Source organism: Gossypium arboreum, chromosome 6, assembly GCF_025698485.1.
Source record: "Gossypium arboreum isolate Shixiya-1 chromosome 6, ASM2569848v2, whole genome shotgun sequence".
NCBI classification, from domain to species: domain Eukaryota; kingdom Viridiplantae; phylum Streptophyta; class Magnoliopsida; order Malvales; family Malvaceae; genus Gossypium; species Gossypium arboreum.
This window is the reverse complement of record NC_069075.1, coordinates 9,399,676-9,405,969: the sequence shown is the minus strand read 5'-3', so window position 1 is coordinate 9,405,969 and position 6,294 is coordinate 9,399,676. Positions and strand designations below refer to the sequence as shown.

At 37.6% G+C, this 6,294-nt stretch overlaps 1 non-coding gene across 1 annotated transcript; it reads right to left on the bottom strand.

The window, feature by feature from the left end:
* Nucleotides 1-4,191: 4,191 nt before the first annotated feature.
* On the bottom strand, nucleotides 4,192-4,297 carry LOC128294409 (small nucleolar RNA R71). Its single transcript, XR_008284721.1, has one exon. It is a non-coding gene; the product is annotated as a small nucleolar RNA R71 (small nucleolar RNA).
* Between the last annotated feature and the right edge of the window lie 1,997 nt (nucleotides 4,298-6,294).

Below are 6,294 nucleotides of genomic sequence, written 5' to 3'. Positions count from 1 at the left end.
TTGCCCCTTTATGCTTTTAACTATCAATTTTTTAATTTATGCGATTAAGCCATTTTATTTAATCGGGCACCTAAACGACAAAATTAAATCAGACATGGCCATTAACAAATTGCCCCTTTATTTCATTATCAACCTTCTGGACATCACATATTTGTTGAATGAATAAAAGTCTAGCTTTCAATTCAGCTACTATCGAACCATCATCAGACATGGCCATATGCATATTCATTACACGTAAAGCAAACAGTGACTTTCGACTTAAAGCATCAGCAACAACGTTAGCCTTTACCGAGTGATAGTCAATCACAAACTCATAGTCTTTTAGCAATTCTAACCATCGACGTTGTCTCAAATTTATATCTTTTTGAGTCATCAAGTATTTCAGGCTTTTGTGATTAGAATAAACATGACATTTCTCACCAAACAGATAGTGACGCCAAATTTTCAACGCAAACACAATGGCTGCCAGTTCTAGGTCGTGTGTCAGATAATTCTTTTCATGTGGCTTCAACTGTCTCGAGGCATAAGCTATCACTCTGCCCTCCTGCATCAGAACACATCCCAAACCATTTAATGATGCATCACTATAAATAACAAATTTTTTACCCGATTCTGGTTGAACTGGCATTGGAACTTCAGTCAAAAGGGCTTTCACCTGATCAAAGCTTTTCTGGCACTTCGCTGACCATTCGAACTTAACATTTTTCTAAAATAGCTTTGTCATCGGGGCTGCAATCATAGAGAAACCTTTCACGAACTGTCTATAATAACCAGTAAGTCCCAGAAAGCTTTGGAATTCAGAAACATTCTTTGGAGGTTTCCAATCCAGTATAGCTGAAATTTTGCTCGGATCAACCCCAATACCTGATGCTGATACCACATGGCCCAGAAAACTGACTTCACTTAACCAGAACTCACATTTACTAAATTTCGCATACAACTGCTTCGCAAGGTGTGCAACACAAGTCTCAAATGTTCGGCATGTTCAGCTTCATCACGAGTATAGATCAACATGTCATCTATAAACACAACCACAAACCAATCCAGATACAGTCTGAAGATCTGATTCATCAAGTCCATGAAAATAGCAAGTGCATTAGTGAGTCCGAAAGGCATAACCAAAAACTCAGAGTGTCCGTACCTTGTTCTAAAGGTAGTCTTTGGCACATCTGAATCTTTAACTCGCAACCAATAGTAGCTTGATCTCAAATCTATCTTAGAAAATACTGTAGCCCCTTTCAGTTGGTCAAATAGATCATCAATCCATGGCAACGAATACTTATTCTTTATAGTCACCTTATTAAGTTGCCTGTAATCGATGCATATTCTCATAGTTCCATCTTTCTTTTTCACAAACAACACAAGTGCACCCTACGGAGAGAAACTCGATCGCGCAAAACCTCTATCTATCAATTCTTGCAACTGAGCTTTCAATTCTTTTAATTCTGTAGGTGCCATTCTGTACGGAGGTATGGATATCGGAGTCGTCTCAAGCATTAACTCAATACCAAACTCTACTTCCCAAATAGGTGGCAAACATGGTAATTCTTCTCGAAACACATCTGGGTACTCACATACAACAGGTACTGATCCAATATTTCTTTCAGCCACTTTACTGTCGAGTACATAGGAAAAATAAGCTTCACACCCCTTTCTCACATATTTCTGAGCTAGCATCGAAGAAATCACTGCTGGTAAACCATACAAATCACTAGATTCAATCCGAATAACTTCAATCATTTAGACTCCGTAGATCAATGGTCTTTCTTTTGTAGTTCACAACAGCATCATGTATTATGAACCAGTCCATACCCAGAATTATGTCGAACTTTTCAAATGGAAACAACATCAAATCAGCCAAAAAGCACAGATCTCGAACCATCAAGGGACAATTCTTACACACTTTGGCGACCATAACACACCAACCCAAGGGGTTCGACACTCTAATCACAAACTTAGTAGACTCAACAGGCAGAGCCTTGCTGAATACTAATGTCTCACATACATAAGAATAAGTAGAACCAAGATCAATCAATGTAATTATATTAGTATCATAAAGAGTAAATGTACCAGTAATAACATCTGGGGATAAAGCCTCCTCTCGTGCATGATAAACAGTAACTTATACATATTTTTACCCCATGCTTAACACATTTTATGGATGATTTTTCCTTAGAATTGGTGAATTTGATGCTCCTAATGCCTTAATTTCATGTTTTATACTTAGGTGAGCATAGGAGAGCAAAAGGAATGAGAAACGGGCCAAAAATGGAGAAAATGGGCCAACGTATGAAACCAACATGGCCTGGACTTCCTCATACTGGCAGACCACACGGACGTGTCAATTTAGTAGAATCGAAGCATGACTCACACGGGTAGAACACACGCTCGTACCATTCTAACAGGCTCAAGCATAGCCTTAAGTAATCGCGCAAAGGTGTGTCCCTGCCGAGCCCAAGTTGAGTCCAATTCAGAAAAGGCTAATTTTGAGGGTTTTTAGGAATTCTAAATCCTATAAATACACCCTAAAGGAAGAGGAATGACACACAGAGAAAAGGAGGCAGGGAAATGCTCAAGGGAAGCCGATTGATCCATCTCAGAACCTGGATTCACCATCAAGACTGAAGATCTCTCCTCAATTTCCCTTCAGGAGTTTTGAGTTTTCTTTATGTTTTGTATTCATTATTCTTCTGAGATGTTTTTCTTTTCAGTTATGAACTATATCCTCTAAATACCTAAGGGGAATGAAACCTAAGACGAATCTTGTTATTATTTTCTGAATTGTATGATAAATATTTGGCTTGTTCTTAATTATGTGTTCTTAATTCTTGTTTTGATATTCCAGGTTATTGATTCAAGTTAAGCTTTTATTCAGAGGAGGAATAGACCCTGTCTAAGAGTACAATTTTCATAATTAAGCGGAGTTGATTACGCGTCTAGAGATAGGGTGACAAGATTTTGCCGGATTAGGATGAAACCTAATAAGGGGATCCATAGATCGAGTTAATGCAACCCTAGGGTGTTAATTAGAGAAATGTATTCAATCTAGGGATTAGATGTTATTAGTTTTGAATAGGGATAATAACATAACTTAGGGATCTCTACGGAATAAGTTAAATGAATAAATCGTCCGATTCGGAGTCAGAATAACAAGTGAAGTCTAGGTGGATTCTTCCTTAGGTATGGTCTTAATTCAATCATTTTCCAAAAGTAATCCCCCAATTATATTTTCTATGAATTCTTAGTCTAGTTAATTAGTTAGTTAAAACAAACCCCCTTATTCTTAGGCTAGATAATAAAAAGACAGTCATTACAAGTACTTTTAGTTCTTTTGGGTTCGACAATCTGGTCTTGCTAAAACTATACTACTGTTCGATATGTACACTTGCCTACATCGTGATAATAGTTAGTTTCAAGAACGATTCTTTATAAATATTTAAAACCTATCACACAAAATCGCGATCAAGTTTTTGGCGCCGTCGCCGGGGAACTAAGATATTAGGAACGCTCAATTTTTATTACTTTAGCCATTTATTTTTCTTGCAAGTTAATTCTATTTTATTTTTATTATTATTTATTAATTTAATTTTTCTTTCTCTTGACAGGTTTTTATAGTTTATGACTAGAAGAAACCCGTCAGGACCACTACTTTTTAACAAAGAAATCGATCGCACAGTTCACAGAAACCAAAAAGAAATAAGGTGAAGCTTAAGATATATAGAAAACCAGCAAGAGAACGATATTCAAACCCCAACCGAGGAGATGGCTGAAAACCAAGACAACCTGCGATACCCGTTGAACTACCAAATCAAAATCCTACTCCTCGTACTATGTATGATTATGCTAAACCTACTTTAACAGGAACTGAGTCAAGTATAGTTAGGCCTGCTATTGCTGCAAAAAATTTTGAACTAAAACCTAACACAATTCAAATGATATAACAATTTGTTCAGTTTGATGGTTTGCAGGATGAGGATCCAAACACTAACTTGGTAAATTTTCTGGAATTTTGCGATACATTTAAAATTAGTGGCGCTTCTGACGATGCCAATCCTCTTCGGTTATTCCTTTTTTCATTGAGGAACAAAGATAAACAGTGGTTGAATTCGTTACCATGAGGGTCAATTACTACTTGGAAACAAATGACCAAAATTTTTTTATTAAAATATTTCCCACCGGCTAAAACAGCCAAATTACGTAATAATATCTCTTCGTTTGTGCAGATGGACATAGAAACTCTTTACGATGCATGGGAGAGATACAAGGACCTACTGCGAAGGTGTCCTCACCATGGATTACCTCTATGGTTGCAAGTTCAAACATTCTACAATGGTGTGAAACACTCGACAAGGCAAATGATTGATGCAGCAGCCGAGGGAACCATCAACAAAAAAACACCTGAAGAGGCTTACGAATTTATTGAAGAAATGTCACTGAATAACTATCAGTGGCAAGTCATGAGGACTAAACCAACTAAAACAGCAGGCGTTTATAATGTCGATTCGGTTTCTATGCTGTCAAACCAGGTAGAACTTCTAAATAAAAAGATTGATGGTTTACTTGGTTCTACTCAGTTGCATCCAGTAATGAGGTGCGAGACGAATGGAGGAGGAGCATGCACAGAGTATCAACCCTTCAACCCTAGCATTGAGGAGGAACAAGTCCAATATATGGGTAACAATAACTCTAGATCCCAAAATAACCCATATAGTAACACTTATAATGCAGGTTGGAGGAACCATCCCAATTTCTCGTGGGGCGATTAAGGAAATCAAAGACCACAACATCCTCCGGGTTTTCAACGACCACCCTATCAACAGGAAAAGAAACTAAACCTTGAAGAGATGCTGTCTAAATTTATCTCGGTGTCAAAAACCCGTTTCCAGAACACCGAGATAGCACTTAAAAATCAACAAGTGTCGATCCAAGGGCTCGAAACTCAGATAGGCCAGCTGTCCAAACTAATCTCTGAACTACCACAAGGTAGCTTGCCAAGTAATACTGAACCCAACCCAAGGGAACAGCTCAACACAATTAATGTTCAAGATGAAGAAGGATTCGTTGAGCTTGAGCCAGGACCGAGGCAAGAAACTGTGGTGAGCAGAGGTCAAGGTAAGGTAGGTCATAATAAAAACAAATCAGTGAAAGTCGAATATAAACCTCATGTGCCATACCCCAACGCGACAAGGAAAGACCGCTCCGATGAACAATTTGGTAAATTCCTTAAACTCTTAAAAAAATTACATATTAACTTAAACTCTTAAAAAAATTACATATTAACTTACCGTTTATTGAAGCCCTACCGCAGATGCCAAACGCAATGAAATTTTTAAAGGAGCTTTTAGCAAATAAATGAAAGTTGGATGAGGCGTCGCATGTGGAGCTAAACGCAATTTTCTCAGCTATTCTATAGAATAAACTACCCAACAAACTAAAAGATCCAGGGAGTTTTACGATTCCTTGCTTAATTGGTAGTTTAGATGTTAATAATGTATTAGCTGATTTAAGGGCTAGTATTAATGTCATACCCTACAAAATGTTCAAACAATTAGGTCTTGGGAAACCCAAACAGACTAGGATGAACATTCAATTAGCAGATAAAACTATAAGATTTCCTAGGGGTATTATTGAAGATGTGCTAGTTAAAATCGATAAATTTATATTTCTCATTGAGTTCATTATTCTAGACATAGAGGAGGATAGCAACACTCCTTTGATTTTAGGATGTCCCTTTTTAGCAACTACTAAAACGATTATTGATGTTGGCACAGGTGAGCTCACACTCCGTGTGGGAGCTGAAACAATCACCATTCAAGCTCGTAATTCTAGCAACACATCGGAAATTAAAGGTGATCGTCTAAACCATTCTACTAAAATTGAAAATATGGTGCAACCTAATTTGCAGGAAATGAGTCTGAAGGAAGTACATAAGCCATTCTCAAGCAGTAGCAGAGGACCTATTCATGAAGATCGAAGGCTACAAATCGAGGAGCTAGATGAATGGCGGATGCATAAACCAAGAACACACGATAAACCAAAACTACGCCAGAACGAGCTCAATACCTTCCCAAATCAACTTAAAGTTGGAGATAAAGTATTATTAGATGTCACAGATCCTCACATTGTCACTACCAAACCGAATAAAGAAATCCCTCTTATGGTACTTAGCATTTTCCCATTTGGTATAGTCGAGGTAAGTCATCCCAAGTTTGGCACTTTTAAGGTAAACAACACCCGTCTAAAACCTTATTTTGATGAGAATGATAGCAGGAATGAGGAATATAAACTCCTCGA